The sequence below is a fragment of the Triturus cristatus genome, chromosome 7 (genome assembly GCF_964204655.1).
Source record: "Triturus cristatus chromosome 7, aTriCri1.1, whole genome shotgun sequence".
In the NCBI taxonomy this organism is placed as follows: domain Eukaryota; kingdom Metazoa; phylum Chordata; class Amphibia; order Caudata; family Salamandridae; genus Triturus; species Triturus cristatus.
In genome coordinates, this window is record NC_140590.1 from 202187089 (window position 1) to 202212176 (window position 25088).

At 45.2% G+C, this 25088-nt stretch overlaps 1 protein-coding gene across 2 annotated transcripts in view; it reads right to left on the reverse strand.

Annotated features, from left to right (window-relative positions):
* Positions 1-24250, reverse strand: part of LOC146809218 (uncharacterized) — a 234566-nt gene extending 210316 nt beyond the window's left edge. Inside the window, exons 1-5 of one of the 2 annotated variants that reach the window (XR_014966377.1) lie at positions 24176-24250; positions 23718-23781; positions 23519-23605; positions 22150-22316; positions 16172-19913 (exon numbers count right to left, since the gene is read on the reverse strand). The gene's annotated coding sequence lies outside the window, so the exon portion shown is untranslated. Of the gene's footprint in view, positions 1-16171; positions 19914-22149; positions 22317-23518; positions 23606-23717; positions 23782-24175 lie in introns of those variants that run through there. The other variant, XM_085616038.1, reaches the window with a different exon arrangement.
* Between the last annotated feature and the right edge of the window lie 838 nt (positions 24251-25088).

Sequence of the window (25088 nt, forward strand, 5' to 3'; positions counted from 1 at the left end):
CCGCACTCTCTCCAATTCTTTGTTTCCTAGCACTTGCCAATAATTTCAGTATCTCATTCCATACCTCTGTATATCAGTTAGTTAATCTAAAGACAAAAGACAAGTCAATGATACCAATCCTACATTCTTTACCATTAATGGCCTAACGCATCCTACTACCATGACGTACCTTGGAATAATATATCCCCATATCCCCGCATTGGCTGTATAATTGTACATATTAAGCATTGTATTGAGCATTAAGCTGTACAACTGTATATACTAAGCATCATTTATTTGAATTGATTTATTACAAAGTGCATAATTTTTAATACTGCTGGTATAAATGAATCAATGCATCAGTTCTACATGTGATGGTTAAGATGGAAACCAATGTATAAGTTTATTGGAATACTTTTGAATAATTGAAACAATTAGGAAGGAAATACACAAATAATTATAAAGATGGACTTACTAGGCGATGGCTTAGACGTCTGAGAGACAGGATTATTTTGTTAATTCTTGATGTTAACTCCTTTATGTGTTTGACTGCTGTGGCTCTCTCCGACACCCATACCCCCAGATAATTGGAGGATGTAGCTGTCCTGATTCGGTGCTCACCCAAAGACCATGTTGCTTGTTTTTTGTGAGGGTATTTACCAAAGATTACTATCTTGGTCTTGCTCTCATTGATCTGTAGGCTATTTTCCTTGTTGTAGACTATTTAACGCTCTTTGGAGACCTACCCTAGTGTGATCCATGACCACTTTCAAGGCTTGCCCGAAGTCTGCAGTGTACAAGTTGAATAGTAGGGGGGCCAAAACACATCCCTGCTTTCGTCCGGTGTTAGTTTCGCTCGAGCACCAATTACGTAACAGGCAGTGGCAGAAGCAGTGGTGTCGTTGGTACGTATGGCATTTTATGGGCTGTTTCTGGCCTCTTTTACGATTTGCTGGGACTTCTTTTGCTGGTGTTCTTCGAGGATACTAATACACACATTGCCTGCAGCCAGCACAAATGTGTAATTACTTACCTGTAATCTTTAATTTCCTGATTAAGGTCATCCCAGTCGTTACATTACCCTCCGTCATGCCTTTTTTTCCCTGTCCCTAGACGGGCCGTCAGAATGCAACATGTGGTGAAAGAGATGTGACTGTAACTTTTATTTTCTTTGATTCGGCATGTTATTTCATTTTTACATTGTTATTTATATATTTCTAAACTTACGCTGACCTTACTGAAATGCTTGGTAGGTCGAGCTCTTGCTCTACCTGCGCCTGCACTCCATGCCCATGTGCTTGGACTGGAGCATTCTAGGCAGTCTCAGGCAGGCCGTTCAGGTGCTGAGGTGGTCCCAGTAGCATCTGGATCCTGCAGCCATATCTTTAGTGTATGTGGCTGAGGGTGAGGTGGCAAGGCTGTCTTTTAGCTTTCCACAGGAATGAGACTTGGTTGCTAGGAGGAAGGCATAAATAGGCAGTAGTTATGGTGCACTTCCAACTTGACTTTTCCAACATGGGGGATGAAGAGTCGGTGACTGAGTCTGGCAAGTCCAGCTCCAAAAGGAAACATGTTCAGCAGCTGCAAGAAGACGACCTGTTGCCGATCTCCAGGGCTGACTTACAGGACCAAATTTATTCTGCAGTGCAGGCTGCATTGAATGAGCCTTTCACAAAAAAGCTGAAAAGAGATGAGGACGAGGAACTATACAATTCTCCTATAGGCAAATATGTCCAGTTTTTTCAGACATGTTGGCCCATATTAGGGGAGGTGTCGCGATTTGAACCTAGTGTATGATGGCTTCTATTCCCAGTATAGTGCCTCTATGGTGGATGATTTGCCCTTGCATGATATCGTTAAGGAATGCCACAATAACATGAAGCAGGGGATTCCTCACTTTCTGGGCAAGAGGTATCACCCGGCATAGTTTGATGACCAATTTCTGCAAGTTCCTAAGGTCAATTCAATTTTTTCCTCAATGGCTTCTACCTCTTCCATGTCGTCTGAGGAGACTTCCCTTTTTGGTCCTGTTGAAAGAAAGGTGAAGGCAGCCGTGAAGCGAGTGTATGCTGCGTCTCATTTTGGGATCAAGGCGAGCACTTATTCTGCTTATGACTTACAAGTCCTTATTAAGGATTTCAAGAAGTTGTTTGGCTGTCTTCAGGATCAAGGAGATCCCACTCCTAGCTTGGAGCAGATGGAGGTGTTGGCTCAGTTTCTGTCTGACATCACATTTGATGCCCTGTGGGATTTCTCCTCAGCAGCTGGAGCAATGGTGGCTGTAGACGGTCACTGTGGACAAAGCCATGGCTTCTAGAAGCAGCACAGAAGGCTTTAAGTCATAAGCTGCCCCTTGAAGTTCCCAAACATTTTCTGGATGAATTAAACACAATGTTACTGCATTCTGCAGAGAAGAAAACAATTGCTGCAGACTTTCCTGTCAGTGAGTTCTCTTTTCCTCTCAGCTCTATCATGGATGGGCCCAATGTCGGTGGGCCACGTTCTCCAATATGGCCCAGATTCTGAAGCCCCAGGGGACTGGTCAGAAATGACTATGTCGGGGTGGGAGCCTGGCCAGATTTGTTCTAGGATCAATGGTCCAGCTTGATTTCTGACCAGTGGGTTCTGTCAGTTGTCAATCAGGGGTATCGGATTCTATTTCGGGGTCTTCCTCCTCAGACTCTTTTTCGAGTTACCCTGTTGTCAGGATACCCCTTGTAGAGGACTGCTATGTTGTCTAGGGTGGAAAAGTTGCACACAAAGGGCGCTATTATCAAGGTGTGAGAGAAAGAGAGCGGCCTTGGCTTCTACTCATCTCTCTCTTCTTGGTCCCAAAACCAGAAGGGTCTCACTGCCAAATTCTGTACCTCAGGGCTCTAAACAGAACAGTGAAGCTGGATCATTTTCAGATGACCACATTGAAGTCTGTCATTCCACTCATCCAACAGGGTGTCTTTCTGGCTTCCCTGGACTTGGAGGACACCTATTTTCATGAATCTGTCCATCAAGAAAACCATCAGTTGCTATGGTTTGCTGTGGATGGGGCTCAATACCAGTTTCAGGTGTTGCCTTTCGGTCTCTCCACCGCTCCTCAGACTTTTACCAAGGTATTGACTCTGGCTTTGAGAGTCTTGCAGCTTAAGGTTTCTCTTCGTTTCCCTTTACTGATGATTGATTGATTTCTGCTACCTCTTTTCCTAAGGCTCTACTGGCAGTGGAAGCAACCATGAACATGTTCCAATGCCTGGGCTTCAAGTTGAATCTGGAAAAGTCTCAGTTGGTCCCTGCTCAGAGACTACAGATTATCAGTGTTTTTTTTTACACTCACTACCCTGCAGCATCTTCTGTTGGGTATCCAGACTCAGCAGTTGGCTCCGACTCAGGATTGGTCTCTGAATCATCTGGCTTCTCTAATTCATTCCTGGGCAGAATCACAACACAGGGCCTTGAGGGCGGATGAATTTGACTTTCAGGGTCACATGAATTTTCATGCGGACAGCTGTTCAGGGACATTTGTCTCTAGTTCAGGGAGTACTGGGTGGACCTCCTTGCATCTATGTCCACACAATGCCCTCCTTCCAAAGTGGCTTGTCGTCAGGTGTGGGCGGTGGATTCACTGTTGCTCTCCTGGCCCTCGGGCCTTCCTTATGCTTTCCCTTCAATTCCCTTCCTGCTGAGGTTGCTGCAGAAGATTCCAGTGGAGAGGGTGTCTGTTCCCCTGACTGCTCCTTTTTGGCCTCGCTGTCTTTGGTTCCCACTGTTGATGTGGTTGTCCGGGGGCAGATTTGTTCGACTTCTACTCATCCTGTCCCCAATTCAGTTTCCCCGCCTGTCATTGCCACGTCTCAGGTAATTGAAACTGACAGCATGTCGCTTGAACATTTGACGTCAGTGTCTTTGGGTTGTTAATCTCTGGTGGTGAGGGATAATCAACATTTCTGCAGGGCTTCCACCCTTAGGTGTTACAGTTAGCACTGGGGCTCTTTTGTCCGGTGGTGTGCCTCTCATGGAGTGGATCTTGTGGTTGGGGAACCGACTCAAATTCTTGAGTTTCTTAGGGATGCTTTATTGAAGAATATTTCCCCTTCTTCGTTGGTGCTCAGTGGCCTTCTATGCATATATGTAGGGGTTTGGGTGTTGTGCTGGATGATGTTGCTCCTTGGGTGGTTCGGCTGTTATAAAGCTTTCAGCTTCGTCGGCCAGTCACTACGGTGATTGTGCCTTCTTGGGATCTGCCGACCATCCTGCAGGGTCTCCAACTGACCCCTTCTGAGCCTTTGTTGGAGGCCAATTTACTGTGGTTATCTGCTAATCACCTCGGCTCCGAGATAGGTGGAATTGGGGGCCTTGCTTTTACCTTTTTGCTGTTCCTGACGCACAGGATGGTGTTATGTTTGGATTCAGCCTTTCTCCCTAAATCTTCCTCTAAAGTTCATTTACAGCAGGAGATAGTTCGTCCTGATTTTCCAGGTGAGGAGTGTGCTCTTGTTCCTTTGGTATTGGATGTTTGGAGGGCCCATCAGATTTATCTGCAAAGTACCAAGGATTTTCATAGTTCCCCTACTCTGTTTGTGTCCTGCTGGGGAGTGGCTAAGGGCAAGAAGGTATCCACATTCATCATCAGTAGGTGGGTGGGCTTGGCAGTTTGCCAGTCCTATAAATCTGCGAAGGTTGGTCCTCCAACTCAATTTTAGGGACACTCTACTCGGTCTGAGTCGACTTCCTGGACTGAGGAGGCTAGTGTCTCTATCCCGGAGATTTGTAGGGTGGCTACCTGGCAGTCGCATCATACTTTTATCAAGTATTACAGTCTCGATGTGTTGCATGCTTCTGTGGACAGGTTTGCTATTTGCGTTACGAATGGAGCTTTACCTTAAGCCTTGTTTTTGATTAAACTTGACATTCAGCATGTATTCTTGGTGTTGTGCTTTTTATTTGTGTTTTGGCTTGTCATATCCTCACTAATGTAAGGACTGGGAAGGGCAGGTTCTATGAGGGGGTAATGTGTCACTACTTACCGGTAAATCTTCATTACCCTGATTGAAGTCCTCCTTCTCCCAGTCCTGTTCCCACTTCCTCTCCCTCTCCCACTGTGGTTGTGTCTGGTCTTGTAAACAACAGGCATGGCAGAGGATGGGAGGAGTATATACAACATAAAGTAAAATTGGACTAGTGTTTCAAAAGCCTGTCAGGAGGCGAATCACCTCACTAATGTAAGGACTGAGATGAGGAGGTCCTACGAGGGTGTTACGCATGTAGTCTCTCATACCTTACATAACACCTCTACAGTATGTCTTCAAAACAGGCTAGATTTACAAATGTGGTCTACTTTTTATGGCTATCTATTTGGCTATTGGGGAAACACTTACATGTGGGTGCAGCAGCTGTTTTCTATCACAGTCTGACAGAGATTGTTAACTTTTACTTTTATTTCGGGACAAGAATTCTCATTTTCAGCATGACTGCTTACATAGATGGATTGGAGTTGCTGCCTTAACATAATCAGCTATTCAGGTAGCTGCACATGAGCAAATATTCACTGATGATCAGCTGACAACTGGAACACTTTGCAGTGTTTTAGAAATCAGTGGGAGGCAAGGTGTTGTGCATTTGTTGCTTGAAATTTGGGAAATGCAGCCGAAGTTGTAAGATGCCTTTAGTCCTTTAAATCCCTGGAGCTGCATTACCAAAAGTGATAACTGGGAGATCCATGTAAGGCCTGGATCCCCTCATGATCCCATTTTGAGCGGTGCCCTGAAGCATAACAAGTCAAATTGTTTCTCTTTTTCCCCGGATTTGCGCTGGCTTTACCACATACATTTAACTACAAACATCTCTAAGTTAATGTATGAACATCAGAGAGGACAGCTTGGAAAACACAGAAGCAATCATCTTTCACCACCATATTATGAAAGCAGGTTTGTGGAGGTGATAATGCGCGACAAGAATGTTTGCACATGTCCGTTGTGTTTCATTTTTTTGTGCTCGGTTTTTGGTGCTGCATTATTTTACTGTTGTGTTGCAGTTGTGCACTCTCGTTGTTGATTTGCATTCTCATCAAGTGCTTCTTATACCATGCCCTGTTAAGTTATATTTGAGTGATGTTGCATTGTGTTATGTTATTTTACTTTAGTGAAATCAGCAATATTTCCAGCCACAAGCATCACATTTCTTTGCAATTCTTGCAACAATGACCCTTTTATCACTGTTTAAGGTGGTAAAATTGCGCTGATCTAGTTTTTAAAGTCACCAGTCAGCCCCAAACAATGGTAGAGACTGTGGCTTAAATGAACACTTTTAGAAATCACTATGTGGTACTGCCCTTGGTATCTGCCACCGTTTGGGCTTACTGGTGTGTTAAATAGTTATAGACCTGGAGCAGCAGTATGATCCCTCCTTAAATAGTAGTAAATAGTTAATTGTTGCTGGATCATTAATGAATGTTCTGCCTTTGGTTGGAAATTTGGCAGCATTTAATAACGTCTCTAGGTTTCCTATCGAGGACAACAGAGCATAATATAACCTAGCTTTATAATACAAAGCAAAATAAAAGCATAAGAAATACAAAAGACAGCATAATACAAGAAAACAGAACACATGCATCAGCACAATACAGCACAAAAAATTACATTACACAGCACCTGAACACAAAAACACCACCCAAGCTAACACAACTCAGTTTCAAATTTGTGATGATGTCTTTATTTGTGTTGGTGTATTGTCATGCTGCTTTGTGTTGTATGCACTGTTGCATTGGAGTACTGTATTACTGAGTTATGTGTTTTTGTTGTTAATCGTTAATTTGTTGCCTTTTCTCCGTGTGTTTTATTTTGTTGAATATTTTTGTTGTGTTATCTGTGCTTTGCAGTGTTACTATGGAATGCTGTTGTGTTGTTATACTGCTACTGTGGTGTACTATTGTAAAACAGTCTTCTGGTGCTTCTCTTCCTCTCAAACACCCTGTCTGCTAAATATATAACATATTCTTGTCATACACCACCAGCCCGAGAAACTGGCTTCCTTAGACTTCATTGAGAGTAGCAGAATGGATTACGCTCATACACATACATTATTGTGACTGGGGAAGGTATCACCCAGGACATGTCTAAACTATTCATAGACTGCTGTTAGCTAGTTGTTTCTTCTGCAATGGTTTTGCCTCTTTAAGACGATTTCAAGAAAATTGAACGTTTTCATAAAGCTTTCTTTTCTAGGATAAGCTGCTTCTAGACACTAGTCTTTTCCTTCTCATGACCTCAGAGCAGGGATATGTCTTTAAATACTCTGTAGGTTGGTGTGCACACTTAGATTTTACATTGATCTTGCCCTTTGTATTTAGCTTGTGTGGGTTATTTAAAAGAAAGTTCAGTTTGTACTTTGCACTGTATCCTGTACAGTTCACACAGGTACAGGATGGAATGGAAATCCGTGTTATGGCATCGCTCTTTCCACAGCACACGTACTCAACTCGCAAACAAGCTAGTGTAACAGCTGGATACACCACAATCAGAAAACGGTCTGATTTACAACTGGGATGCATCCATTCCATTCATCCGTTCATGAACTCAATCAGTCTTATCACCCCTGCACTCATTCACTTATCCTTGCTTCATATATCTTTTCATCCACCATTCACTAGTTCTTTCAAGCACTTGCCAATCCCAGATACCATATACAGATACTCACAAATCAATGAAGAGGCACTTTCAGTTAATAGCCAGATGTATTGGCTTTATTGTTTTTTTGTAGGCTTGTAAGATTGTTTCTGGTAGCAGGTGACTGATGCTCTGTGAAGGGTGTGTTTTCTGTCTGTTATGTATGACTAATAGTCTGTGAGCAGTTTGAGAGCTGCTGCTAGTGGATAACTGCTAATCTAATGGGTGAAGAAGTGATTTCAGAAGTGCAAAACTGGGATTATGTGAAGGGCATAGGAACCCTTCCTGTAGTGTGTGACTAGTAGTCCCTAATGGCAGTAGTGTTTGACTGCTAGGATGTGAGGGATGTGAGATCGTTGTTGGTATTTTACTTTTCACCATAAGGGGTTCAACAGCTTCCCTTCGTTTTTTGTTAAATTTATGACTGGAAGCATTAGGTTTACCAAGTTAATGATACACGGGACTTCATTTTTAAACAACGCTGACTAAAGGGAGTCAACTTACTTTGCGTATGAGCCTTGACAGCCTCCTCTATACTTGATGTGGTTGCCCAAATATTATTTGATTCATTAATTACTCTCTGCCTGTCCAATCACTGCAGTTTACATGGGATCTATATTAACAATGTCCCAGTTAGATTAACAAAAGGACTACCATAATATTAGACCTAATCTGAGCACCAAGTCCACTAATTTAACAGTTGATCTTCATGGTTCCCAGGTACAGCATAATGCTTACTGTTAGAAATGAGTTGGCAGTGGTGTGCACCCTGTCTGATTAGGGACAACAATCTTAGTCAGGGTAAATCAGTTACACACCATAAATCATCCTGTGTTTACCCTCTGGTAGCTTGACACTGAGCAGGCAGGCCTAACTTAGGAGGCAATGTGCAAAGTATGTGTGCAACACAACACACAGTAAAACTATAAAAACACCACAAAATAACGCAACCCAGGTTAGAAAAATAGATATGGTTTTTATAAATAAAACAAGACCGAAATGACAAAAATTCAATCAGTAGAAGTGAGGATAATTTTTAAAGAATAATAGTGTCTGTAGCACTTACAATCAATAAGCGCCAGGGTTCTCAGGTCAGGCTGAACCATGATAAAATCAAGAGTTCAGGCCGACTGCGATGGAGTGCGGGTTGGATGTAGGAGCCATGCAGGCCCGCTGAACACAGTGCCTTGATCCTGGTCGCAACAGCAAGAAGCGGGGTGCAGACTAGCAATGCTTCAATGTCGATCCGCAGTTGAGGTGATGTGTTGATTTTCTTCACGCAGTGGCTGTGATACATCGGTTCTGAAAAAAATGCACCAAGCCGAGGGGAATTGGTTCCATAGACAATGTGTCAGGTTTCTCCATGCAGTCGAGGGGAAGCGGGGATCTTCCCAGACTGCAGCGGTTCTGATGCGTCAGATCTTTCAGGCAATGCGCTGGTTCTCAGAGTACGATGCACTCATACTGTTCCCACAACAGCATCAATGCACTGGTTTTGCTACACACAGACGGAGATGAGTCATTTGACTGGAGCAAGAATGTGTGTCCACTTCCATTGGACCAGGCACCGTAGAAGTTGGAGAGACTTTGATATGCCTAAGTCTCAAGCAACAGGAGGCAAGCCAACAAGCCCTTGGAGATCCCCCTGGGTTCTAAGTAGAGTCCAGCTCTCCCTCAGCAAGGTGAGAGAGCAGCCGGCAGCAGGACAGCGGAGCAGAAAAGCAGTTCTTCCAGAGCCGCAGTCCAGCAGAGTGACAGTCCTTGTATCAGCAGAGCAGTTCTTCTGACAGAGGTTCTTTGCAGGTCCAGAAGTATCTGATGAGGTGGGGTCAGAGACCTAGTACTTAAATCCAGTTGTGCCTTTGAAGTGGAGGGGGACTTCAAAGAAAGGTCTTTAAAGTGCACAGAGTTCCTATGATTTCAGCCCTGGCTCCAGACTCACTACAGGGGTGTAATCAGCACTTTAGGTGGGGACAGGAAACTGCCTGTACAGGTGTGTCAGCTCCTCCCTCTCATCCTCCCTAGGATTATCCATCAGGATGCAGATGGGCACTCGGACATGTCTACCCTTCCTTTGTGTGTGGCTTTCTAGAGGGAATGCACAAAGTCAAGATGTCACCCACCCCGAATGTGTATTGGAGACTGGCTGCAGGCACACAGAGCTTTAAGAGCAGAGAAATGTACATTTTCTAAAAGTGGCATTTCTAAAATAGTAATGTTAAATACACCTTTACTAGTGAAGAGGATTTATCATTACCATTCCAAAGATATAAAACATGATATAAATACTCGTTTCCAATCAATAATTACAGCTTTAAAGTGTAATAAGGAATTCCCAATGTGAACCTATTGGAGGAGTAAGCCTCACAGTTGTGAACAATTAATTTGGGTGTTTTTCACTACCAGGACATGAAAAATATTATCGGAAATGTCCTACCAGTTTCTTACACAGACCCCTTCCCTATGGGCTACCTAGGGCCTACTTAGGGGTGACTAAAGTGCAATAAACAGGGAGTTTAAGGCTTGGCAAAGGGTATTAAAAGTGCAGTCAAAGTGGCAGTAAACCCACACACATAGGCTCTGCATTGGCAGGTCTGAGACATGCTTATAGGGCTACTTGTGTTGATGGCACAATCAGTGCTGCTGACCCACTAGTAGCATTTAATTTACAGGCCGTGGGCATAGGTAGTGCACTCTACTATGGACGTACAGATACATTAAATATCCCAATTGTGGATATACCAAATGTAACTATGTCTAGGGGAGACGCACATGCACTTTAGCACTGGTCAGAAGTGGTAAAGTGCTCTGAGTCCTAAGGCCAACAAAAAGAACCATCAAAAAGAGGAGGTAAGCAGGAAAAGGTTTTGTAGGAGACCACCCTAAGATTGGCAGGACTAACACTTACTCAGTGAGATGTAGAGAAACAGATACTTAGAACTTCTCAACATACACAATGGCACAAAATAAATGTATTTATTTGCACATTTATAAAGCGCACAGAAGCGCCAAATTATACTTGTGAATCAGGCCTCCAAGAAAGTATATTTTTATTCTGGTTGCAGCCTCATACCTCAATTGGGGCCCTTTTGCAAGTGATCATTTTTGCCAAGCTGTTCTGTTTTCATGATTTGTGGTGTACTTCTGCCTTTGAGGAGTGCATATGCAAATCTATGTATGCTGTAAATTTCCATGTGTGCTCCTTCTGTCTTCGACTTATTCTTGTTGATAGACGTTATGAACTCAGTGCCAATATGTTCCTCAAGGCACATGGCATCAGTGTTGAGTTTCCATTACATTGAATAATGTTAGTGCTGAGACAGGTGTTTTGTACTTATTTACCTGTGCTATGCTAACCCGCTGGCCACTGTCCTTTTTGCTTATAATCATGATGGTCTGTAATCAGCTTTCCTATTGGACGGATATTTTAAGTGCAACTTTTAGCTCTATCTTGAACATGTGGTTATTTTTTGGCACCCTGACTACCTGTTCACTCTTGTTCCATAGGTGATTCCCAAAGATTATCAGTGTTCTTCCAGCATGTGTTGTCTGACACACTGTCTGCTGGTGTATTATATTAAATACAGATTGGGCCAGATGAGCACATCCTATGCTACACGGCTGGACTGATTAGTTGCAGAAAACATTTTGCAATGCATGTTTGTTTCAAAGGGCTGCTAGATATCTGAATAAATTAAATCAAATTACAAGGCACTGGTGCTCTGTCTTATTAACAGAACTTGAATTCTACTATTTTTATTTGCCGCTATAGTTTTCACACAGTGACAGGCGGAGTTCATCTGGTGCTGCTGACAGATCAAGCAGTTATGATATATGCAATAAGGTTTGGAGTTCTATCCAGGCAGGAGGCATAGTTTATTTAGTCAATTATGTTGGTAAAACCCAGTTGTCTATAAAATATATATTGTTCAATAGCATATCATTGCAAATGGAAATTACTCATTCCAAGAAATGTTATTGTTGCATCTTTCTACCCATATGAATTAATCCTTCACCATCCCAGTCACCTGTCTATCTGCTCATAATGTCCATATATGCAGTCTATCTTTCCATGCACAGGCACTCATCTACCTTTCCGCACACATCTACCCACAACTCTGCCATCATCCACCATTCGCCATGAATCCATCATTAACCATAAAATGACAGCCGACAACCAAATATTTATGTCTATAAAGGCTGTGCTATGAAGAAACCCTGGGGCACATGTGCAAGTCCCTATCGCCACCACAACTTCACTTTTACTGCTTTCTATACAAGGCAGTGTTAACCCACTTAATGTGGCTTAACGCTGCCTTATGCATAAGGCCCCGTTTCACGCTATGGTTAGCGTGGAAAGGGTGAGAAGTGGGTATTGCCGTGGGTGTTCCACCGCAACACCCATTCATTTTGACACTATGTGTAAGGGTGGCGTACATAGGAGGCAGTGCCAAAATTAAGACTAGGTAAATCCTGGTCTTAAGTTCGCGAAATGAGGAAAAATGCATTATTTCTCCTCATTTTTTCTTTTTCCATATGTGCTGGCTTGGTCAGCACACATGGAAAAAGCAAAATGCCATGGTTTGTTTATGTACATGAAGGTGTCCATTCCTGTACATATACAAACTTTGAAGAAAAAAATAATTTTGTCACTTTCATGTGTGCGGCATGAAGCAGTACACATGAAAGTGACAGAATTGCATTTTTAGGATTGTTTATGTGCAGGAAGGGACACCTACCGACACATAAACAATTCTTCCCTTGCACGCAGACACCCATGCACTATGGTGCAAGGGTGCCTGTTTTGGCGCTAAGTTGCTAAACTTAGTGCCATCGCAGGGGGAAACGCAAGGCTGCACCACATTCTTGTAACTATGGTGCCGCCTTTCGTTTCAGAAGTGGCGGAGAGAGGCGTTAAGGCAGGGAGGCTGATGCCTTTCTCCCCCACTTCCTTGTACATATCCCACCCTATCTATCCCCATGCTGCAATGGTGTCTCTTTCTAAGGACATTTGAAAGTAAAAAAAATATGTTTTTGCATTTTTATATAGCGATCCAAGGCAGCAAAACAACAGTGTCTTTACCCTAATGACGATGGAGATCACAAAGATTCCTAGAAACTTTGCAATCGCCTTTCATCAGCATTTCATCAGCCTCTGCGAGAGCTAAGTCCAAAAGCGATGTTTACATTCCATGGAGGGTGAAGGCTTCACTGTGAGTATTCACGTTAGGATCATATACTAAGGTAAACAGACCGAGACAAGCCGCCCATCCCTGCGCAGCCAGTTTCCCTCTATCTGACTTTTTGCTGTGCAGTCAGTAGTCTCACAAAGATTGCACATCACAATGTGAACAAGTAACAATCAACAATAAACTAAAACCACTACTTGTCGTGCTATTAAGTTGTGAACATTGGTAGCTTCAACATGTGTATTCTGGTGCAGTTTGAATTTTTATTCGCAATGCATGGGAAAGAGGAATTATTGCTGTCTTGAGGGGACTGTTGTTATTATTTAGGTGGTTTGAAATGAATGTCATTAGAATTTTTACAGATAAACGCTGAGCATACTGCATACCCTATCTTGGACCCTGGTCGCCCTTTTTTAGCAATAGGCTCTCAGGATAGTGAGGGAAGCAGTCCAAGGTTTCTCAGGGAAAGTGTTGTGGGCTAAAGTCTCAGTGTTCAGGAGGGAAACAAACCACATTTAATAAATAGCTGTCCAGTCGGGACATTTTCCTGTAAAATGAAAAAGTACTTTATTACAGACACTTCTAAATACTATGCACAAATTAACAAGTAATTCCTTACCGGCAAGTTTGCAAACTTGGTCTGAAGACCAACAGAGGATGCACACTAATGATGGGCCAGTTAGGTCTATTTACCCCCTAAACGTACCCTGAACCCCCCTTACATTTGATCAATCAATCAATCAATCAATCAGTACTTGTGGAGTGCGGCTTATCACATGTGAGGGTATCCAGGTGCTTGGTTGCTGAGCTCAGTCGAAATGCCAGGTCTGAAGTTAGTCAGCAAAGATGATGTTCGGAAGTTGAGAGGGCGGGTGTTCCAGGACTTGCCAACAAGGTGGGAGAAGGAGCGACTTCCGCTGTGACTACGGCAGATGCAAAAACCAAAGGAAATGATGGACGGAGTGTTGAACATTGCAAGCACTCACCCCCAGTCAACCGATCTGGGTTTAATCCATCACCGTTCTTTAGCCCACTCTGCCACCCCAGTTCAGACACGGTCATATGCAAATCAGTCTGACCCTGTGCCTCATGGGAACAGTCCATCCCGAACTGCCAAGCCGTGTCTTCCCTGGACCGGAAACAAGCTTCCTAGGACCGGTTTCTGGCATTTCAGCCGTATTCAGCCAGGCTTGCTTGAATCCAGTGGCAAAGTGAGCAAGGGACTCACGTCTGAGCATACCCTGCCAACTTATGGCGAACAAAGCAAAAACCAAAGGAAATGATGGACGGAGTGTTGAACATTGCAAGCACTCACCCTCAGTCAACCGATCTGGGTTTAATCCATCACTGTTCTTTAGCCCACTCTGCCACCCCAGTTCAGACACGGCCATATGCAAATCAGTCTGACCCTGTGCCTCATGGGAACAGTCCATCCCGAACTGCCAAGCCGTGTCTTCCCTGGACCGGAAACAAGCTTCCTAGGACCGGTTTCTGGCATGCACCATGTCTGTAGGATGGTGGCAGAGGGAAGGTTTCTCGATGGTTGGTGGAAGTGCAAGCAGTGGTTCATGTATGCTGGTCCCTGGTTGTGGAAGGCTTTGTAGGCGTGTGTCAATAATTTGAATTGGCATCTTTTCCGGACAGGGAGCCAGTCGAGGTTCCTCAGGTGTTGGGTGATATGGGTCCATTTGGGCAGGTTGAGGATCAGTCTGGCCGCTGAGTGATGCATTGTTTGGAACTTTCTCATATGTTCTGTAGTAGTTCTTGTGTGCAGTGCGTTGCTGCATTCCTGCTGGTGGTAATTACTGCTTGCGTGATTGTTTTTTTTGTGCTTGTGGGGAGCCATTTGTAGATTCTTCGCAGCATGCAGAGAGCATGGAAGCAGACAGAGGAAACTGTGTTGATCTGTCATTTCATGGTAAGTTTGCTTTCCAGGATGATGCCGAGGTTGCAGGCGTGGTCTTTTGTTGTGGGGTGTGTCTGGGTTTGAAGGCACCAGTAATGGTCTGCACACCTGCAAGCCCTATTCCCTATAAACACAATATCCCCCATGTGCCTAACACAACATGAGGGGTGCATTACCAAAAAGTGAGCACAACAGGCTTTATTAATGTACCACCATAATTATCAGAAGCAACATGTACGCCCAAAACACAATGTCTATCAAAAGACAGCATAGTAGAAGATGGTACCACTTTTCATAGACATAAAAAATATATGTACTGATTCACTGCTAATAATGTACAAGTTTTAGAGGCTTGTGAGATTGTTTCTGGAAGCAGGTGACTGATGCTCTGTGAAGGGTGTGCGTTCTGTCTGTTCTGTATGACTACTAGTCTGTGAGCATTTTCAGAACTTCTGCTAGTGGATAACTGCTAATTGGGCATAGAAGTGCTATCAGTAGTGTAATACTGGGATTATCTGAAGGCTATAGGAACCCTTCCGGTAGAGTGTGACTAGTAGTCTAAAAGAGCAGCATTGTTTGACTGCTAGAGTGTGAGGGATGGGAGAGCGCTGTTCTGACCCTTGACCTTGCTGGTAGGTTGCTCCCCCACCACACAGTTCTGCCTGTGTGCCCTGATGCTGCCGCTGGTGTGAAGTCGAGGCCCTCCTCCACCCGCAGGCTACCACCTGCGCCTCATCCCTGGTGGCCAGTGGTAGGCCCTAGGTTTGTATCTTTTTGCCCGTTTTTTGCCTTCTGTCTCCCCCTCGCTGCCCTGATTGTTGGCTTTTTGCCTTCTGTCACCCCCTTGCTGCCCTGATTGTTGCCTTATGTCTCCCCCTCGCTGCCCTGATTGTTGACTTTTGCCTTCTGTCTCGCCCTCGCTGCCCTTCACTTGTGCCCGTATTTGGCCTTCTGTCTCCTCCTCGCTGCCCTTCACTTGTGCCCGTATTTTGCCTTCTGTCTCCCCCTCACTGCTCTTCACTTCTGCCCGTATTTTGCCTTCTATCTCCCCCTCGCTGCCCTGATTGTTGACTTTTGCCTTCTGTCTCCCCCTCGCTGCCCTTCACTTGTGCCCATATTTTGCTTTATGTCTCCCCCTCACTGCCCTGATTGTTGACTTTTGCCTTCTGTCTCCCCCTCGCTGCCCTTCACTTGTGCCCGTATTTTGCCTTCTGTCTCCCCCTCGCTGCCCTGATTGTTGCCTTTTTGCCTTCTGTCTCCCCCTCGCTAACCCTGATTGTTGCCTTTTTGCCTTCTGTCTCCCCCTCGCTGCCCTGATTGTTGACTTTTTGCCTTCTGTCTCCCCCACGCTGCCCCTGTTTTGTAAGGTTCCTCCAGGTAACCCCGCGCTCCCGTTCCGCCACTGCGTCCCCTGTGGCCCCGCCCCCCTCACTGCCCATTCGCTGCCCCTCACACATTCCCATATATGGCGGCCGCTGCGCCGACTACATCCTCCTCGGAGACCTGAACTTTCACCTGGAGAACAACGACAACAGCAACTCGACAACCCGGATAGATAATCTCTCCAACCTCAGACTCAGGCCACACGCTTGACCCCATCTTCTCCGCAAGCCCCCACATCGCATTCAGCCACACCACTGAACTCCTCTGGACCGACCTCCGCTGCATCCACTTCTCCTTCCAGAAACCCACCATACATCACCACACCCAACAGATCCCTCGCCGCTGCTGGAGAAAAATCACCGAAGACCAACTACACGCAAACCTTGCCCTCAGCCCACCCACCGAACCCTCCAACACAGCTGATGCTGAAGAAACCCCCCCACAGAGACACCAGCAAGAGGGCCAGATGGTTCACCCCAGAACTCTTAGCCTCCAAGCGAGCCTGCCGGAAGCTAGAGAAGAAATGGAACAGTAAACAGACTCCGGACAGCCACGCAGCACACAAGGACGCCACCCGCAACCACCATCACCTCATCAGGACTGCCAAGAGGACCTCCTTCAAAGACCGTCTCGACAACAGCGCACACAATATTAAGGAGCTCTTCAACATCATGAAGGAACTCTCCAACCCCAGCTCCAACACCAATGACATACCGCCGTCGCAAGCCCTGTGAGACTCCCTCGCCACTTTCTTCCACCGCAAGATAGCAGACATCCACGACAGCTTCAACACCCAGACAGCCCCAACAGACATCAACACAACAATCTCCCCACACACCATTGACCACGGCCTCCTGCTACCCTGGATCAGCCTGAGCATCGTTGACACCATCAAGACCATGAGCACAATCCACTTAGGCTCCTCATCAGACCCATTCCCGCACCACATCTTCAACAAAGCCAGCAGCTCCATCGCACCCCACCTGCGCAATGTCATCAATCTCTCCCTCGAGACCGCGACCTTCCCAGAGAGTTGGAAACACGCCAAGATCAACGCCCTACTCAAAAAATCCAAGGCAGACCCTAGAGACCTCAAGAACCTCCAGCCCATCTCTCTGCTCCCATTCCCGGCCAAGGTCAAGTGGAGAAGGCAGACCCTGATGCAGAGGTCTAGCCCGGGACCAGGGTTCAATTCCTCGCCTCGGCGGGTCTTGGGCTCAAAAATTCCACGGACCTGATAATTCTCGCCTCGGTGCCTATTCCAATGAGGGAGTCCCACTCTGCAACTCTGGGCAATAGCTTGCTTAATCTCCACAACGGCCCCCACAACGCTAAGGATGCCTGGCCTCCACCTTGGGGGTGCCCAGGAGTGGACGCCTCACAGGGAAAGCCAGGATGGGTTCCACAGCGGTATTCATACAAGCGCCTTGAGACCCTTGCGGGTGAGTAGTGCGCTATACAAGTATCAATTTACATCGAGAAGATCGTCAACAGACAACTAACCCAATACCTTGAAGAAAACCAGAATCCTGGACCCTTCCCAGTCAGGGTTCCGCAGCAACCACAGCACCGAGACCACCCTCATCGCCGCCACCGATGACATCAGGATACTGCTGCACAACGGTGAAACTGCGGCCCTCATCCTCCTGGACCTCTCCGCCCCTTTGACACCGTCTGTAAAACCCACACTACGCACACGCCTCCACGCCGTAGGGATCCGAGACAAGGCTCTGGAATGGACCACCTCCTTCCTTTCCGGCAGAACCCAGAGCATCCGCCTCCCCCATTCCAATCCGAAGCCTCCGAGATCATCTGCGGCGTACTTCAGGGGTCCTCCCTCAGCCAGACACTGTTCAACATTTACATAGCCCCGCTTGCACGCGTCGCCCGACAGCACGACCTCAACATAATCTCCTACGCCGACGACACTCAACTGATCCTCTCCCTCACCAAGGACCCCATCACCACCAAAACCAACCTCCACGAAGGAATGAAGGCCATCGCCGACTGGATGAAGACCAGCCGACTGAAGCTGAACTCGGACAAAACAAAGGTCCTCATCCTCGGCTCCAACCCTTCAGCCTTGGACGACTCCTGGTGGCCGACGGCACTGGGGACAGCCCCGACACCCACCAACCACGCACGCAACCTGGGAATCATCCTCGACTCAACGCTCTCCATGACCAAGCAAGTCACTGCCATCTCCTCCTCCTGCTTCAACACCCTCTGCATGCGCCACAAGATCTACAGGTGGATCCCGACAGATACAAGAAGAACAGTCACCCAGGCCCTCGTCAGCAGTAGACTCGACTATGGAAATGCCCTCTACGCGGGATCCCCGACCAAGCTCATCAAACTACTACAATGCATCCAAAACGCCTCGGCTCGACTGATCCTCGACATACCACACCACGGCCACATCACCCCCCACCTGAGAAACCTGCACTGGCTGCCTGTCAACAAGAGGATCGCCTTCAAGCTCCTCACCCACGCACACAAGGCACTCCACAAGACCGGCCCAGCCTACCTCAACAAACGACTTTCCTTCTACACCCCCAACCGCGAGCTCTGCTCCGCCAACCTCGCACTCGCCACCATCCCACGCATCCGAAGAACAACCACCGGCAGGAGATCCTTCTCCCACCTCGCCGCCAAGACCTGGAATACCCTCCCACTTAACCTACGACAGACCCAATACCTGCTGACCTTCAGGAGGCTACTCAAGAACTGGCTGTTCGATCAGTAGCGTCCCCCCCAGCACCTTGAGACCCTCACAGGTATGTAGTGCGCTCTACAAATGTTGATTGATGGATTGATTCTTATTTTACTTTTCACCATAAGGGGTTCAACAGTTCCCCTTCGATTTCCCTTGGAGATCACTCTGGATTCAAGGCAGAGTCCAGCTCTCCCTCAGCGGGGTCAGAGAGCAGCAGGCAGCAGGGCAGCACAGCAGAAAAGCAGTTCTTCCAGAGCAGTAGTCCAGCAGAAAGACAGTTTATGTAGCAGCACAGCAGTTATTCTGACAGAGGTTCTTTACGAGTCAAGAAGTGTCTGATTTGATAGGGTCAGAGACTCAGTACTTTTATCCCGGTGTGCCTTTGAAGTGGAGGTGACTTTAAAGAAGGGTCTTTGAAATGTACAGAGTTCTTTTCTTTCCACCATGGCTTTAGACACACTACGAGGGGTAATCAACCCTTTGTGTGGGGACAGGACACTGCCTATTCAGGTTTAATTGTCAACTCCTCACTGACATCCTGCCCAGGATGATCCATCAGGATGCAGATGTGGACTCAGACATACCTGTCAGGGGTAGACATACGCAGTACATCTCCTACGTTATTTGTCATCATTTACAGGGAAAAAGCGTCAGTCACATTGCAATATAAAATGTTTCATTGTACATTCCTATTATTAGTGTATCACTCTTCTTTATTGTTTTTGTATAGCACCAATGGCTGTTGACAGTTTGCACTTAATATTCCTGTTTTCATAACAACTGCATGGTCCAGATTGTTCTCGAATCACGTGCAGCAGTCATTCACTGTGTACACATGTCTTTGCAGGGTGCCATGGGTCATGCGCTAATAGCTTCCTCCACAGTCTATAAAAGACTGACTTTCCAGTGCTTGCCGCTTTGCTTTTTTGTTTGGATTCTGTGAGCAGCTGCCTTTCGTTTGGACTCAGTGGAGCACTGCCTTCAATTATTTTACGAGCCGGCTCCAACAAGACCTCCACAACGTGATGGCCAGAGCGGTTCAAGTCAGCTAAGTGCTATGTTTTCTTTCCTTATTTGAATAAGTGCTGAAAGTCATCCAAGGGAAAAATAAAAAAAATAAAAAGACTTTAGCTTCTCATGAATGCATACAAGGCACTGCACACATATGTCCAACTTACACTAACAAACAACTTCACTACCACCAACCCACCAGACACATGCACGGAGTCTCACTTTCAGTTGCACATAGGCCCTAGATATGATAATGCAGAATGGGAGCCTTAGGATTCTCAGACATTGTACCCAAAACATAGAAAGACCTCCCCCTTCACATTAGGGCCTCATCCTGACTCCTCAAGAAGCTGAAGACCTGGGTTTATTTCCAACCTCACACTCAGACTGACACCTATACACTTTCTCCAGCACCTGACTAGCTTATACAAATCAAACAATTTGACTTGAAATAAATAGTATGTTAAAAATAGGTAAGGACAAGTATAGGAAGATTATGAGTTCAGCACTTATTGTTCACTGAACTGGTTTAAAAAAGAAAGAACTGAAAACAACAGTCATCTATTTTGTTCTGATTATTATCTTGGTCATTGGATTTCAACTTCAGGATAAAATAGAGGAATGTTCACCAACACGTGGTGGAAAAAAAGCAAGGCTCCTTCTTGCTTATACGCAGATGATACGCAAATTGTTGTATCACTGACACCAGGGGGGGAGGGGGATGTGGAATTGCGTTTACGGGAGTGCATGGTGGCCGTGAGTAGCTGGATGTCCAAAAATTGCCTGAAATTAAACTCGGACAAAACGGAGGTCATACTGTTTGGTAATACCTCTAAGTTTTGGACCCATGCCTGCTGGCCCATCTCCATGGGCACCCTTCCAATTCCAGCCAGAAAGGTGAAAAACCTCGGCATGATACTGTACTCACCATGGAGAACCAAATAAAAGTATTAACATCAGAATGATGAGAAAAGTGCTACCCTTGCTCCCTCGAGATAGTAGGCATACGGTGGTAAGGGCCCTGGTAACAACGACTTGATTATTGTAACAGGCTGTATTTTAACGCGCAGCAAAGCATACTGAACAGATTACAGATTTTGCAGAGTCCGTTTACTTACAGGCTCTTCCAGATTCTCCTCAGTTTCTTTGGAAAGAAGAACTCTACATGGGCTCCCCATAAAAAGCTGTATACGTTTTAAGGCGCTGTCCATGGCATTTAAGGCCTTGCATGGACTTGGCCCAGAATTTTTAAAGCAGCGTATACAATGGTATACTCCGGGAAGAAGCCTTCGATCAAAAGGAACTAAACAGGCTCAAGTCCCACATATCACGAAGGCTCGATGGGGAGGTAGAAGTTTTGTTTACGGAGCCGTTAAGGCTTGGAATGACCTTCCACTCTATCTTAGAACCATGCCTGATTTGCTGTCATTTAGAAAGGAACTTAAGACCTGGCTTTTCCTGTATGATTGACCTCCCTTCACTTGCCGCTTATAACTTACAGGCTTGACCTTTCACAATTTCTAGACAGCGCCAGGACACCTCCGGGTATTTGTCGCGCTTTAAAAGTGTCATTAACATTAACATTATTAATCTTAGCTTTCAGGAAGATCTTCATGATGTTATTTATAGCAAGCATGCCGAGGTCACGAAAGTTTACTGGCTATGTTTTCACAAATAGAAGCTTTTTACCTTTTAGGCTGGGTGTTATTTTTCTCAAAAGTGCTTGTGCTGTGGTTAATTATATTTCTTTGTTGATTTAAGGTATGACCCATCTAATTGTTTTGGTTTAATTGTTGTATTAAATAGACAAAGAGATTAAACAGTAGTACTTGTTGGAAAGTGGGTTGTAAGTAGAGATAAGTAGTGGCTTACCACTAGTAATAGGGCTACAAACACAATAAAAGGATCAGTCAAGGTCTGAAAAAATATTCCGATGCTCAGCCCTTGGTAGCTGCCAATGGGTTGGCAGGCTTAACTTTGGAGACAGGTGTGCAAAGCATTTTAAAAACACCAATACATAACATAAGTAAGACACAAAGCACAATAAAAAGCTAGCTCCAATTCATAAAAGTAGATTATATTTTAATGAACAAATAGACACCAAAATTACAAAAATGCAATGTAGGGAAATGGAGATAGAATTTTAAAAGAATAAACACTTTTCTTGTGATTAAAATCTATTGGCGCCAAATTGGGAAATCTGTTCGCACTTTACCAGGGCAAAGTCAAAGTTTGAGGCTGACCATGATGGAGCCCTAGTTGGATACACTAAGTTGTAGGTCCCGGTCATAATTTTACCATCACACTTACTCGTTTTTCTGGAGCCTTTTCTCTCAATATCGAGCAAGGTTCCTCTTCAGGCTGGATTCACGTAGACATCGTCGACTTGATTTTTTGTGAGGCCGTGATAAAATCCTGGAATTCTGGAGCCGACTTGACTCTCGATGTCGAGTCGGTCCCCTTATGGAGCTCATCATCTACAATGGAGAAAACACATTTGTCAGTTTTTCCATCATCGGGCTTATAAAACATATTTTATAATGTGCCTGCTTATAGTTACATAGCACCCTACCACTGGGCTACCTAAGGGAGTTCTTAGGGGTGACATATTTAAAAATAGAGTAGATTACTACTTTGGAAGTATCATTAATTTCAAAGTTGAATTTCCATATAATGTAACTCTAAATAAAAGTCTGCAAATCATGAATGCCTTTAAAATAACAGCAGACAACACAGTAGAGTACATTCCAGTTCAGGAAATCTACTGGACCTCTAAACCTCCCTGCCCTATTATATGCTTGTAACTTATAGGTAGTTTGAATCCTCCTTTCCTTATTTTATACTAAAGACTTACAAGGTTTGTCATTATCAATTGTAATTGTACCAAACCATCATATACCTTTACAGCAGAGTACTGGCCCTGGGTTTGGTAAGCAAAGCCAGGGGCACAGTCAGAGTCATTTACCACCAGCACTAAACAAACAATGGGGGTGATCAGGGCTAAAAGGATGACTTTCCCACAGAATGTCACCACCTTTGACATTGCAAATGTTGCACTGTACTTGAACTTTAGGGGAATGCGCTACTCCAAGAACCTTGAAACAAAAAAAGTGAAGTAAAGCATGTTTCCTTTGTGATACTTTTTGTCTCATTTGAAGGACGGTGCCCATTTGCCTGTATCAGTGAATAAGAGTTTCTGGGGCTTTAAAGTGCGGCAGGAGCCTTCTGCTTATTTAATTTGCAAATACAAAAATGAATGTATTTGTTGGTTGAGGAAGGTTACTTTTAAATATAAATCAGTTACTCATTATTGATTTCAAGCCTGTAAGTAGTGAAGGGCTACTTGTACTTTTTTTAACTTGTATGAAAGATACTGAAAGATATGAAGTTTTCATGCAAATGCTTTTTGTCGGACGGACCAGTCGGACAATCTAGCATTGTCAAGGTGGTATCCTCAGGATCGGTTTGTTGCTCAGTATGGTCCACCTCTTGATAATCCCAAGCCCAAACGGCTATAATAGTACAGGACAGTGGGATGATCAAGTGAGGGAAGGAAAGGGAGGGAACAGCAAGGAGGGAGAACTGAAATGACAGCAACAAGACTCATGAAAATCTAATTCTATGGAGCACAACTGAATATATTAACACAAGATATTTCCTCTAGATCTCTCAACAATACCTGTAACAAAACATAGGAAAGCAATATTCTACGCAATCCGTAGTTCCGTTGGGGGAAGTATCTGTTATCTGTTATCTGTTGTGTTAGCTGTAGTAGGAGATAGACAGGGATAAAACATTTTCATGACACATGCTACAGCCTTACATTCAAAATGCAATTACTTTAAGGAAACAATGTGTCTTCCTATTCAGTTACCTACCCTTATTGGACTCGACTTGTCGTCACAGGTGTTGAGTGTAGACCTCTACTCTCTCAAAACACCCCTGTTAGATAGAGCCCAAAGAGACAACAAATCATAAACCAAGAACTGATCCCCAATCCTATCTGTATATTTAATCCATTTTTACAAGGTGCAATAATACCCAAGAACACAGTCACTTGGCAAGGTAGTAACAAAGCAGGGCGCCTGCTCGCAGGAGAGCAAAAGAATAATGTTCGGAATGGCCCGAAAAGATCCACAAACAGAGAGTTTCCCTCATGGGCAACAAGCAGTTATTAGGGAGGAAAGAACAAACACAAGGCAGCCAGAACGAGACGACTTCCAATTGTTAACCGAGGAAACTTAGCAAGAGACCGGACAAAGAGGTTCTCAGCACCTCTGACGCGGAGAATAAGGAAAGGTTCAGGAAACAGGCGAGTGGTGCAGAGCAACCTTACCCGACCAGCGGTCAAGACAGCGTCCTTTGATCTCTCCCCTGTACCAGGAACAGAATCTCCGACGCTGCTCTGTAGTCTGACAGCAATTAAATAGGCGCCTTCTGCGTGCACCACGTAACGCGCAGGGCTCATGGAAATTGTAGTTCCAATAGTGCTGGCCCGCAAGGAACACAATGCCGGAACCTGAAGGTGCGCTCGAGCACCAATTAGGTAACAGGCAGTGTCAGAAGCAGTGGTGTCACAAGTTGGCACATATGGCATTTTTTGGGCTGTTTCTGGCCTCTTTTACGATTTGCTGGGACTTTTTTTGCTGGTGTTCTTCGAGGATATTAATACACACATTGCCTGCAGCCAGCACAAATGTGTGATTACTTTCCTGTAATCTTTAATTTCCTGATTAAGGGCCTCCCAGTCCCAGTTGTTACATTACCCTCCGCCATGCCTTTTTTTCCCTGTCCCTAGACGGGCCGTCAGAATGCAACATGTGGTGAAAGAGATGTGACTAACTTTTGTTTTCTTTGATTCGGCATGTTATTTCATTTTTACATTGTTATTTATATATTTCTAAACTTACGCTGACCTTACTGTAATGCTTGGTAGGTCGCGCTCTTGCTCCACCTGCGCCTGCGCTCCATGCGCATGTGCTTGGGCTGCAGCATTCTAGGCAGTCTCTGGCAGGCCGTTCAGGTGCTGAGGTGGTCCCAGTAGCATCTGGATCCTGCAGCCATATCTTTAGTGTATGTGGCTGAGGGTGAGGTGGCAAGGCTGTCTTTTGGCTTTCCAAGTCTCACGGGAATGAGACTTGGTTGCTAGGAGGAAGGCATAAATAGGCAGTAGTTATGGTGCACTTCCTTCTTGACTTTTCCAACATGGGGGATGAAGAGTCGGTGCCTGAGTCTGGCAAGTCCAGCTC